The 13,895-nt window shown below is 34.8% G+C and overlaps 1 protein-coding gene across 2 annotated transcripts in view; it reads left to right on the top strand.

The window, feature by feature from the left end:
* The first annotated feature begins 241 nt into the window (after window positions 1-241).
* Window positions 242-13,895, top strand: part of LOC118193879 (alpha-tocopherol transfer protein-like) — a 304,429-nt gene continuing 290,775 nt past the window's right edge. The window contains exon 1 of one of the 2 annotated variants that reach the window (XM_085823543.1): window positions 242-259. The gene's annotated coding sequence lies outside the window, so the exon portion shown is untranslated. Of the gene's footprint in view, window positions 260-4,493; window positions 4,612-13,895 lie in introns of those variants that run through there. The other variant, XM_085823542.1, reaches the window with a different exon arrangement.

Raw genomic sequence — 13,895 nt, forward strand, 5'->3', positions numbered from 1 at the left:
AAGTATATTGCAGATACTTTATTTATAGAAGATACTAATTATGATCTGCTGTTCAAGAGATTTACGCCGCTGTCGTTTTGGCACAGAATGAAGGTCTCTTTTTTTTTAACGACTCAGTTGCGTTCGAAGTGTCAAAAGACATTAAGATTAAGAGAAGTCCTACATTCACCTTTTTTTATCGCTGTGTGCCCAACCCTTTGACATTTAAGGATGTGGATTAGATAATGCTGTCTGCGAAGCTCGCAAAATGTGCTGTAAGGTAAGTTTAATTTTTTTATTAATCGATGTTTCATATTCTACAGTATTATTTACGTTAAGCATCACATCAGTTCTGTGTTTGAATTGTCTGGGTTTAAAGAGTGAGCTTTTGATTTTGAGTCTTACAAATAATAATGACTGAATTTCAGCTTGTGTATATTCCCAGTAGTGAACGAAATTCAGAATCTGGCTGTCACATGAATTTCTGATTTTACATCTTAAAATTTCTTTCCTGGTAATTCTTGGTTTATGTTTGCAGGTATGGTGCATGACGCACTGGATATGCTCGAGTATAAGGTGCATAACTGGCAGTGAATAACTTTAAGTATGAAATTTGAAGTTAAAACTTACATTCATTTGACAAAAAAGTACAATTAGCATTCATAATCTACCAAATATTTTCGAATTTAAGGTATTTGTGAGAAGAAAAAATCGTAAAGGGCTATATGAACCTAAATGTAATTTCCCCCCCGTAAGAAAGCGCAATATTTGGACCTTCATAAGACAATAATATTATGTCCTCCTTAAAAAAAAATCTATTTTTCAAAGTTTAAAAAAATTACCTTGAGAACTTCACGAAGCTTACGGTATGCATGTTTTGTGAAATAATGCAATGCAGAGTCTGTTCGCCCATTTTTTAGACGATTTTTACTGTAATTACAGAAATATTTTGCCTAAAATTTTTATGTTTTAAATGTTCTATTTGATATCCCTTATTCTTCCCTACCTTTATACGTCGAAATTTCCAAGACAATAAAGCCTTTTGTACCACCCGAAGAGGTATTTTATCCCATTGCTCTCGAACAACTTTTGTAGAGACATTAGGTATTTTTTTGAAAGTAGGCGAGATGAAAAATGAGCAACGCCCTCGCCGGGAATCGAACCACGGATCTCTGGAATACGTGGCCAGCGTGCTGACCACTACACTACGAAGGCATGCTAAGAAGGTGGGAGAAATACCTTGTATACTCCCCCTTTTAAAGGGCGACTGGGGGTTTTAGGCCCTCACCAATCGCCAAATGCTGGGTGAGGAGAATTATCATCCACCACCCTTTTATTTCGGGCGCCACTGTAGATACATTAAGTTATTTCGAAACAGGAGACACGAAAAATGAGCAGCGCCTTCTCCGGGACTCGAACCACGGAACTCTGGAATACGCGTCCAGCGTGCTGATCACTACACTACTAAGGCATGCTATGAAGGCGGGAGAAATATCTTATAAAGTATAAGGAAATTGTAGGTTGACATTTGGACAATCCGGTTTTTAAAAGTCCAAAACCGCAAATATGCATTAGTAATAAATCTGGAGATTTAGTATTGATATGACTGAAGGGTATGGCGTTCATACCCGTTTCCTGTTTCACCTTTCCCAGGAAATTAACCGCAGATTTTGACGTGTCGTTGGTTGCTTTCTTGATGCCGTTCTACTAATTGATCAAGCTGTGTGTAAAGAGAAGTTATTTCGTATTAGAAAATTGGGTATAAAATATGTTTTGGATAATACGTGAAATTGATCTTAACCTTTTTTTTCACTCTCTTTATTTTTAATTTCCGCTATATGAAAAACCAGACACAAACATAAATCCCTTGAAAAATTGTTCTTTGATTCCTTAAACCATGTTTTAAGAAATTTTTCCCTCCTATTTGATCTTAATAAATGGATCATTTTTATTGCAGTCATTTAAGTACACCAAAATTCGTATATTGTGACAAGACTTTTGCATTTTTGTCTGGATTAATGTTTCTAATAAAGAATTCTGCAGCGCGTTCTGCGTTCGGCGATATGTCGTGGAGAAAGAAGATGCACATTATGTTTTTCCGCCTTTTTAAGATTCGAATCAGCATCAATCACTTTGTTTACAGTAGTCACTGAGCATCTTAATGATTTTAAAACTGTCCTTTGACTTGACGATTTTTTTTTTTTTTAATATTAAAGAAATTACTTTTGCACCATTCGAAACATTCCGTTTTTTACTTTGTAGAGACATTAGGTATTTTTGGAAGCAGGCAAGATGAAAAATAAGCAATCGCCTTCGCCGGGAATCGAGCCACGGACCTCTGAAATACCGGCTCAGTGTGCTGACCACTACACCACGAAGGCACGCTAGAAAGGCGGGAGAAATACCTTATATACTCCCCCTTTTAAAGGGCGACTAAGGTTTTTAGGGGACTCAATCGCTAAATCCTGGGTGAGGAGAATCATCATCCAACACCCCTTTTAGTTCTGGCGCCACTGTAGGGGCATTGGGTATTGGAAGCCGACGAGATGAAAAATTAGCAATCGTCTTCGCCGGGAATCGAAACACGGACCTCTGAAATACCGGCTCAGTGTGCTGACTACTACACCACGAAGGCACGCTAGGAAGGCGGGAGAAATATCTTATAACTTTCATATGTATTTGGAACAATTTTTCCACTTGAAGCTAAATTTTGACGTCTTTTCCTTTGTTGTTAACAATATTACCTATCGTAGCTTTAAATTTCGAAAAACTAGTGTTTTCACAACTTTTTTTAATAATTAAATACTAATAATTTTCTTCGGAAAGAACAGAAATGTAGCCTTCCATCCATCGTTTCTTCAATTTGCATTTCATCTTGCCTCTCTCATTGTGCATGAAAACAAAACTGTCAATTAGCAGACGTTAATTTATACTTTCAGAAATATAACAGTTGCAGCTAAGAACAAAATTACAAGCAAAATTCTTTTTTCACAGTAAAGCAAAATAGTCTAGAAAATGTGCAAACAGCCTCTGTATATCAGAATAATTTCAAATGAAACTGACAAAAACTTTCGAACAAGTTCAAAAATATGCTAACAGGTAACTTACTTGGAAACAGAAAAATTAATTGACTAGAAAATATGCAATATAGAAATATGTGATGGAACTCCGAATTTATTTCCGTTAAGACAAGTTTATCATGTTGCCTTTCTGTTTATAACAAAGCCTTTGACTACTAGAAGTGGCAACAATTCAAAAGAGAATCTTTTACAATTGTTACGGTATTTATCGCTACACTTGAAAGTCAGGAAAAGGTGACAGGTGAAATTTTTCATCTAGGTCATTGATGAAAGCCATCATGTATATTGTAAAATATTGCATGTAAGCTGCTGAATTCATCTTTGCCAAGGTATACAGTGGAACCTCGAGATACGACTCGCTCCAGCATTGAGCTCATATAGCAAATTTCTCGTATCTAGAAACTAACTTCCTCATTGAAAATAACAGAAATCTAGTTAACCCGTTCCGCACCCCCAAAAATCTCATTACCATCTCATCTTCAGGCGATGTACTATCTGGTGTTTTTCGCTGAAGGTCCAAGTACAGATTCTTAGCCTTACGGCAAATGATAGCTTCCGACACCGAATCGCCTTTTAACTGCTTTCTGGTTAATTCACACCAACAGCTCCTCAGTATATTCTAGGAGTTTGGGAGGGTGCTTGGCCACATCAGGTTTCTTAATTTCTTCCTTCTTCTTCAGAATAGTGCAGATCGTCGATGTCGAACGGTCGTAAGATCTTCGCCAATACCGTCACTCTTATGTTCATCTATGATTTCTTTCTTAAATTTCAATGGCAATGGCTTCCCTCTTTCTCTTTGCAGCACTGCCTGAGGCAACAATCTTCTTGGGAGGCATAGTGAAATAATTATTTTCACGTTAAACTTAAAAAACAATTAACACACAAGCGCACAAACACGTAGATCAAAGAACACTGAGTGATCTGACAAGGGTTCCCCGAGTCGAGCCGGACCTGAAAACGGACCTGAATACCAACAGCCTGGCTCGTTGCTGGTTACTCGAGTCAATGCTCGTATTTAGAGACGAATTTTTTCGCTCATAATTTCCTCGTATCTCGAGGTTCCGCTGTGCCTATATTATTCCTAGACTCACTTGAAAATAACCAGGTTCATGGTTAAATGCTTTATACATTCTAAAGTGTGGCAAGTAAAATTTCACGATTTCTTTTTTATTTTCCTGGTTAAATAAGAAAACCACTAAAATAATATTTTCTGGCCTCATCTGAAACGATCTTACTATTACGTAGTCGCTTGCGTAACATTAACTAACGGTACGTTTCTTTTAAGACAAGTCTTTCTTTCTTTTCTCAAAGAAAAGTCATGTTTCTATTTTTGAGTGTGGAAAACTTAGTGACGTAGATCTTCAGAAAACTACTTTGCCTGGCAGCCTGCCCGCTGTAAAGCGATGACGTCTTCTTTGCAACGAAACCCCTGTCAACAAAGAGGGTAATGTCCACAAGATGAATTTGATTATTCTGTTACGGATCAACATTCAAGAATAGATCAACATTCGATTTACACCAACTATCTTTGTGGAGAAAAGAAAAAGAAACGGTTTGTCGTTATTCTTTTTGTTTCCGTTTTTAGCTTGCTCCACCTTTTATAATGTAAGTGATCTAAATTGAGTTCCATTCAATGCAAAGTTAAGTTTTCCAAAACTGTATTATCACTCTACTGTGCGTGCAATAGTACTGTTTTGGATGAATTAAGCTTTCTGTGGCTCAGTCGAAGAACATTGAGTTCTTCAAGCGTTTACTTTTCCTTCTTTTGCACTTCTCCCGCTTCCTGTTTTTTAAGTAAGTCTTAAGAAATGAAAATTAAAAATTCCTGAAATCGCATGTCAACTTTGATAAATCCAAAATGACTTTCCTTCTGTCTAGGATGTAAATGGGCAAACAGTCAAACTGCATGGAATGTCTTCAGTAATCTACTAAGAATTTAAATCATTTTTGCACTAGACTAGAAAAAATAAGAATTTGTACTTCAGGTTTTAAAAGAAATTGATCAAGAATTTAAATTCTTCAACATAATTTATTTCGGTTTTCAACGCATTAAGCGTTCAACAAAAGCTTACTTTGTAGTACTTACATTAAGCACAAAAAGTCTTAGAATCTGTAAAGTAACCAATTATTATGATTTTAGATTTGTACTTTAACTTCTTCTTTCCGTATTCCTCATCAGAATGCAAATTAGTTATTTGCGCATTTAAGTTGAGGCTTTTGGATCTTGTGAGAGAGTGATTTTGGCATTGCGCACAGTGTGGTTAGATTCTATTAGGGTTACAGGATTAAAGTAGCAGTACTAGACCAAAAAACATTTTATTCAATATAGACCAAGTACAACCTTATAAATCTATTAAAATTTTAGGAGCAAGAATATAAAAAATCAATTGTATCCTCATCGGGATTCGAACTACCTTTCAACTGCTAGCTGGATGTGCTAACCACTTACACCACAAAGCGCGTAAAGGGAAATGTGATAATTCTTTACATTCTCCCCAACTAAAAGACACAGATATGGGATTCAATTGACAAATTCCAAGCAGTGACGAATCATCATCCACGACATTTTAGTTCGGGCGTCTCTGGTGGGGAAGCCGGTAATAGCCTGATATTTAGAGATATTAAAGGAATGGAAGAAAACAGAGCCCCTTCCCCCGGAATTCGAAAAAGGGATCTAACACTTGCTAGTTGTGTATGTTAAGTAGTTAAATTGAAAGAGCACTCAGGGGGATTAGAAAATTCTTTAACTTATCGTTATAGATTCTACAATGAAAAATATAGATCTATCGTTGTAGATTTTAAAATTTTGTAATTCACATTATTTACTGATTAAAAATATACTAAGCATTTTAATGTATATTGTAGATCCTCAGAATTACTTGATGGTTACTAGTGATTCCGCACTCATAAAAGTGGAAAACAAATTCATTATTTCTCTCATGTTTATGCATTACTTGGCCATGTTGTTTAAAGCACGTTCTTTTTTGTTTAAACTATATTGATGAATTATATTAATTATAAGTCATTTACATATTTCTCTTGCTTGTTTATGTTGCTTTTTTTCCATGTTTATTAAACATGTTAATCATGTTGATTAAAATATACCAAATATTTACATTATACTCTATTTTGATGGCGCGAAAATGATGTTTAGATGTATTAATCTCTAATTAAAATTGAAACATTCAACGAAATATCTTCTTACATTTACAAGACATTTTTATTTCAATATTTGTTTTAATTTTCATCTTGTATTTATAATTTTATGAATTTTAAATCCACACTGGCATAAAGTAAAAGATTTTGCCTATTGCGAAATAGGTACAGATGCTGGTATATGCGTAAGAATTAAGCTTTGAAATCTTGTCGTTTTGCAGTCATTGGAAGTAAAACATCGGTAGAAAACTATTAAGAATATGTTTAAAAATTTGCTAGTATATTAATATATCTAAATTGCAGATCCTCAGGATCTCAGAATTATATGAGTATTTCCTGTTATGTATGAATCTCAGAATTACTTATTTTATGTGATCTGATTCGCAGACCACTCAACAGATTCCAGGTAAGAATATTTTCCAAAGTCAAAAAATGAAGGCTGACCATTAAAGGAAAGCTTTCTAAACACGCCTGTCTGTTTACAACCTGAGACACTTTTAGATTTGCAACTGTTTATTATCAACGAATATTATAGGAAACAACATATAAATCATGTTTTAATGTATAATGTTATTCTTCTGTTGTAAGAAAATTACTTACATTTTAACTAAATTATAATATTCAAAATTTGCATATGTCTTTATATTAATTTTCTTAAAGAACGCAGACACGAATTAATAAACATTTTCATTAATTTTTGAAGGAACAAATTTGCAATGCAAAGGTCTCCGAAACTGTGGGCGGTACGATGTGTATCCATCACTTTAACAAGGAAAGAAATCATGAACACCTTTCTCTCTGCACCGAGAATACTTTTTTCTTGCTTTATTTGTTGCTTTCATCAAATAATATATTTATAGATGCAAAGAAAGCTCTTTTGCAAGGAACACCAGGTTCAGCAAACAAATGTGAGCTGATATTCAGCGTTTTCGGGTGACAGTTTCCAGTTCATATTGAGTTATCAATCAATGGTTAATTTTCCTTCAGACATTGGCGAACCGATTGCTCAAGTACAGGTGCTCAGGTTCGTCCATCAATTTTAAGATATTAAAACCTTTTGAAACTGCTTAAATTGCAATTGTTTGCACTGTATACTGCAATAAAATGCTGATGATTGATATCTGCTTCCGTTACCTCGTTGCGTGTAAGGTTATGTGTTTGTCCCAAATGGAGTTCTATAAGTTTCATATTTCCTATGCTTGTAATAATTATTTTTGTAATACCATTTAAAACTAATACAAACTGCAATTAACTTTAATGACTGAATTGGTAGGTTTATATATGTTGAATACAAGATACTACACACGTGAAGCTTCATAATTTTTACGAAACTGACAATAAGTCATTTGATCGTCAGAGAGATATTTCAGAATATTAAACTAACCATAATAAATTCTCATAATTATTTTTTTTAATGTTTTTGTGTAGCATAATCACTATATGCATCAGTCATTTGATATCATAAATAAGGTAGAGTTGTCGCCTATTCAAGCGCTGAAAATGTAATTCTGTATTAAGTAGACAATATAATTCTGATTTTCAACGAAATAATTGAGCTTAGTTTAAATTCGTAATCTGCTTCATCCTGACACTTTTAGTATTTTAATCATAAAAAATTCCATCTTACTTTACAAATATTTCATAATTTTTCCTCGCCTTAGTATTTATGGAACGCAGGACTGATAGGAATTTAATCTTTAACGAATACAAATCTTGTTTAAATTACAAAAGTGAACATCATGAAATTTTATTTATTTATTTAGAAATTGTTTGCATTATTGGATGAAAAATTCTTAGATTCATGTAGCAAATTATTTTTTTTAACTTTAATTTATTAATCATTAATTGACTCTTGTTTGTTTACTTACTTTCATGATTTTTTTACCGAATGATAAATCTGTAGAATCTAATGTGAAGTTCTCTGTTCATTAACTATGTATATATTTTTGCGTAAAAATTTCTGTCAGTAGCAAGTTTAGATTTTAATAGACTATAAATTGACTATGTTAAATAATAATGACAATCAGTTATACTTCATGCTCTTCACCTTCTAAGGCTTCCACCACCTATGCTAAATCCATCTTCTTAAAAAGCAATGGACATGTATTAGAAATTATAGAGAGGATATTTTAATAAAAACTGCTAAATGAAATTCAAAGTTAAAATGATATATTACATCATGTCAAATTTTCTATAAGTTTTCTTAATAAAGTTATAAGGTATTTTCTCCTTCCTTCCAGCATGTCCCCGTGGTGTAAGGGTAGCACACTCGTGGCTCGGCTTATTCTCGGTCGAGGTTCGAGTCCCGGCGAGGGTACCACTAAGTTTTCGCGTAATCCAGCATCAAGAAAAACCTTAGACTCTACAGTGGCACCCGAACTAAAATGGGGTGGATGATGATTCTTCACCACTAGGTTTTGGCGATTGGGTCACCTAATCCCCAGTCGCCCTTTAAAAGGGGAACAATAAAAGGCATTTTCTAGTCGCTGACTTGAAAATAAAACCCATTCCTGAACAAATCCTCATGGATGCGCGCAACTTCTTTGAAAAAATGGATAACTCCCCAGTAAACACATTAAGAGAACTCGGAAATTATGACCCTAAGGTGGATAGCATAGTGAAGAGACCTCAGTCAATTCATCATAATGCGCTGTGGTGATGTAAATATTGTAAATACTATATTTCTATATTACGTTTTTCATTCATATTTACCATTATTCATGATTAGTGTACTTCAGGACTTATCGCCTGATAGAGTAGGCTATAGACTCTACGATATAATCTTAGTGTTTGTGTTTTGTAATCCATTTAACTTTATTTAATCAAGAATTGTGTGTTGCCAAAATTCAAAATTGGACTTAATGCCTGATAGAGCAGGCTATAGACTGTACCTTATTTAGTGTTAGTGTAAAGAATTGTGTATCATGTGATCTCACCACACCCACCGCAGTGGCCCACCGCAGTGGCCCACCGCAGTCGCTGCTAGTACTGCTACAAAAATTCTTTCAGTAACCTTACGCTACTATCTAGATTGAATGCTTTACGCGTGAATTTGAACTTGAATTAGACAACTGGATGCTTATTGATTTATTCTACGACTAATTTCCCTTTTCGCTAAATTTCGTGAGTACAACTTGACTTAATCAGCCACAGGCTGATTGCACTTTGTTTCACTGTTACGTCCCCGGGCGAGGTGCAGTAGCACCCTAATAATTTTAATACCGTGAATGGTTTTTATAGGCGAATACAGAATGAACAAGTTAGAACTCATAGTAGTTGCACACCTGAGGTGAAAAAGACATAACGCATTTTCTAGTTCCTTTCTGCATGCCTTCCTGGTGTTACGTTAGCACATTCGGCTCGTGTTTGAGAGGTCCAGGTTCTAGCCCTGGTGAGCGCATTGCTTATTTTTCACGTCTCCTGCTTCAAAATTACCTAATGTCTCTACAAAGTATTTATTCTTTGCTAAGTTGCTAAGTTACAGATTAAAAACCTGAAAAAAAGAAAAACCCCTAGAATACTGATATTGAGATGCATTACACTGGTTTCTAATCACAAAGCAATTGTAAAATCAGAAAAAAAAAAAAAAAAAAATCAGCGTGATATTTTACTTTTAGAACAAATAACTATTGTAATTGTAACTGCATCGTCTTCTTTTGTCGGCCCCCACCAATGGCAGTAGGAAGACCGCTGAATATTGGTTGTTGGATCTGGTTTGAGTTCGATTCCAAGGCGAAAGGCCTGACTGCGTTCACGCGAAATACCAACTAAAATAACTTGCTTCAAAATATTGGCAAGATTTGTAGAATAATGCTTCAAAGGGAAGACACACATATAACTTGAACTCCAATACAAGCTTCACATCTCTGTACTCGAATCCTTGATTAAATTACTATATAATAGGACAAGGATCCTTCCCCACATATTACTATGATTTCTATGCAAGAAATATGGCGAACTCCGACATCTGTATATGTGGCAACATCAAACTCCTGCTCATTACACTTTTCACGCCGTTTAAGTGAGGATAATCACATTAAATCCTTACAATTGATCTCCTAGCATTCCAAAGATTTCAAATTTAAGATAAACATCAGCATTCGAAGTTTCAGAAAATTATATAATGACTCTCTTCCTACGGCCTAGATCTTTGTCAAGTGTAAGATCCTCGTGCTGCATAAATTTAATAAACTTTTACATCCTACGAATATGTTCAAACGGATTCCGTTTATGAACTTTATAACCGATTGCTGCGTGCGTGCGGGTTCGTAATAGATTGAACGTACACAGAATTGATGATAGCTTGAAAATATTTATTTTGCCAAAAGGAACACTTCCCAGTTTTGGAACTTTAAACAAAAATACTCGTATATTTTTTCACAGTATCACAGAGTACAATCAGAAATTGTACCTCAAGCTGCTAAGAACGTTAAACACAACGCAATGCAAAGCGCGTCTAAACAGCGAAGTTCACTTGGAGATATCTCAATACTCGAACTGATGCTGAACTAAACAACTGAGAAACTGATGCTCGAGCCGGCTTATGTAGTTTTCTCCCGGCCGCCGAAAAATTGCTAGTGCCTTCCACTTATCGAAATTACTGGAAGGCATATGAGAGCCGGATGCGGTTACAGTTGCTTCTAAGATCAATTACAGTTATTTAGTTACAATACTTATTACTGTTATACAGGAAACAGACGAAAATGTCGCCAGTGGTGGCCAATTTTGGTGACAAGACGACACTTAAAATACACGGTGATCCGTAAGTTCTGTCGAAAGGCTGGGGGTAAGAGAGGAGTCGTGGAAGACATTTTGTTTGTTTCCCCGGAGTCCTGTACCTCAAAACTGGGCTGTAGCTTAACCACTACCTACTTTAGCAGTACCTCAAACACCTGTGGCACTACAGAACTTCTACCTGTACCTACATTCAGACGAACAGGCTGGCTGCGTGGTTGGATTTTGTGGTTTACCCCACGTGTAACGTGAATGATAACTACGTTCGTCTCCTTTTCGAAAGGTCGTGAAAAGTTTCTGAGACAGCAAATAAACTAAAACCATCAACTAAAACCGTTCCATCAACTAAAACCGTTCCATCAACTAAAACCATTTAACTGGGGTGGGCTATTGCCTCGTTTAGATTTCGAAATATCTATCATTTATGAACCATGCTCAATATTTTTTTTAAAAGTATTATTCATTTTTAGAAATTTCTTTTTTAAGGTTATGACCTGCCTTCGAAGATTAACGTTAGGTGACAATATTAGGTTTAAATATTTCAGCAAATTCATGGTCGAAAACATCAAGATGCAAATTTAAAATAATGACACGTGATTAAAAAAAGAATTGCATTTCTAGTTTCTGCGTGGTTTTAAATTACATTACAACAACTGGCTTATTGATCAGGTTGCTTAATTTAACAAGCAGTTGGATATTTATCGCGTAATGTTTCCTGTCTCAAATGATTGTATCAAAAACGATTTCTTTAAAAGAGGATGAAACGGGAAAGATTTCGTCAATAGGAATTACTTATGAGGAAGATGGGAAACAGCAGTGGATAAATCTGTTATTATTAGTTCAAAAGGGCTTTGTCTCTGAAGGATTATAGTTTTCGTTTTGCGATTTTGCGTTGAATCACCATAAATGTCCGTTTCACTTTTCAAACTGTTGCCACCCAATGTTAGAGTCTTGCATTATATTTGAAGAAATTAAGTAATGAAAAATCTGCATAAATGTATGTATATTTCTGGCATTGTGATAAAATAAAGGTACATAGAGCCGTCGAATTTTGAATGACATAATCCTCCTACGAATATGGGCATGTGGAAGACCAAATTTGAAATTTGGAATTTGTTTTATTATCGATTTAAAATTTTGTAAAACCTTAACGAATTTTTGATTAACAAACTCGAGGATTTCAAAGCGAGCGATTTCGACGTTGTACAGAAAAAAACATTTTTATCTCCAGCGCGTGAGACTCTGTATCTGAAATTCTAAAGCTATGTTCAATTTACAACTATTTTGCGACATTGCTATTGAGCTGAATTTGATGGTTTAAGTGCAGAGAACATGATATTTAATAAATAAAGACGCAAAACGTTAAAAAAACGCTCCTTTGAACGCAATTTAAAATCTGAAACCTTTCAGACTTTTTTTGTGCGGGGGGCTTGTTTTTTATTCATTTTTAATTTTTATTTTTGTTTATTATTTTTTTAATTTAATTTTATTTTATTATTATTTTTTTATTTCGTCGCACCAAAGCACTTCGTCGACCAATGGGGATTCGGATACAATGACAAAATAGCACTTCGAAAAATGCTCAGTGAAATTCGAGAAATAATTTAAGCGTTCTCGAAAATAAAGTAAAATTACTAATTTTCAAAAATAAACTCATATAATATACGTGAAAAATTGATAATTTGGATTATTCCTGTTTCTCAGTTATCCGTGACTTGCTTCTCCGGCATTAGCCCGGATAATCCAGAGTACACTTTATCGAGATTTAGATGATATTCTAACATGTGTTATAATTTGAAAAAACAAACAAAAAAAAAAAAAAAAAAAAAAAAAAGTGTGGAAAATATTGAAAAATTCCAAAACTTGAATAAAAGTAGTTTTTATATTCAGAAACTAAAACTAAATTCTTAGCAGCTAAATAAAACGCTGACCGCATTTCCCCCTGAATCTACGAAATTCTCGACTGTTTGAGAACCCCTGAGTTAGTATATTGTATTTATTTTGTCTTGTTTACCTTTAGAAGAGTTGTGATTTTTCATTCAGTTTGGTAGCTTGCAGTGAAAAATGAGCAATGCCCTCGCCAATTGAACCACGGATCTCTCGAATACACCCCAAGCGTGCTGACCACTACACCTTTAAGGCATGCTAAGTAGGCAGGAGAAATACCTTATATATTCCCCCTTTTAAAGGGCGACTGGTAATTAGCGAAACCAATCGCCAAATCCTGGTGATGGAGAATCATCATCCACCACTCTTTTATTTCGGACGCCACAATGAGTTATTAGGTTATTTTGGAAGCAGGAGATATGAAAAATGAGCAATGCCGTCCCCGGGATTCGAACCACGGAACCCTCGAATACGCGCAGAGTGTGCTGACCGCTACACTACGAAGGCATGCTAAGAAGGCGAGAGAAATACCTTACTAGCGGGCAAGCTCGCCAGATGAGCGGGCTGCAGCCTAAGCAAAATTTATAAGTTCTATGTATCCTTGAAAAAGAAACTATGTAAAAACATTTCAGTATGAATGAAATCAGTTCATTCTTTTGAAATAACAACCAGTTCGTAAATATTTTTTTTTTTTTTTTTTTGTTTCTAAACCAGGAAACAAAATCCCTTTGACACTTGAAATTAAAATGCATGACGTAACGTTTTAAATTAAGTGTAATATAACAATTTTCTTTTAATATCAGTAAAAGAATTAACCTGGCAATAACAAATCGTGTCAGTTACAGTAATCTGAAACAAAAAATTCGCCAGCAGCAGCTATTTATTTAAAATGCTTGCATTAACGAAAAAGTTTCGATATACAATGACGTCACATGCAATCGCGTGCTTTCTTTAAGGTCAGAATATGACTTTATACGTATATAATAATAATATGTTTAATGTTTGGCAATGCTATTTTTAGTCCAAAGGGCTAATATGCCCTGAAAGACTATTAATTTC

Source organism: Stegodyphus dumicola, chromosome 9 (assembly GCF_044657685.1).
Source record: "Stegodyphus dumicola isolate Sdum_Otavi_A_Nest chromosome 9, ASM4465768v1".
In the NCBI taxonomy this organism is placed as follows: Eukaryota; Metazoa; Arthropoda; class Arachnida; order Araneae; family Eresidae; genus Stegodyphus; species Stegodyphus dumicola.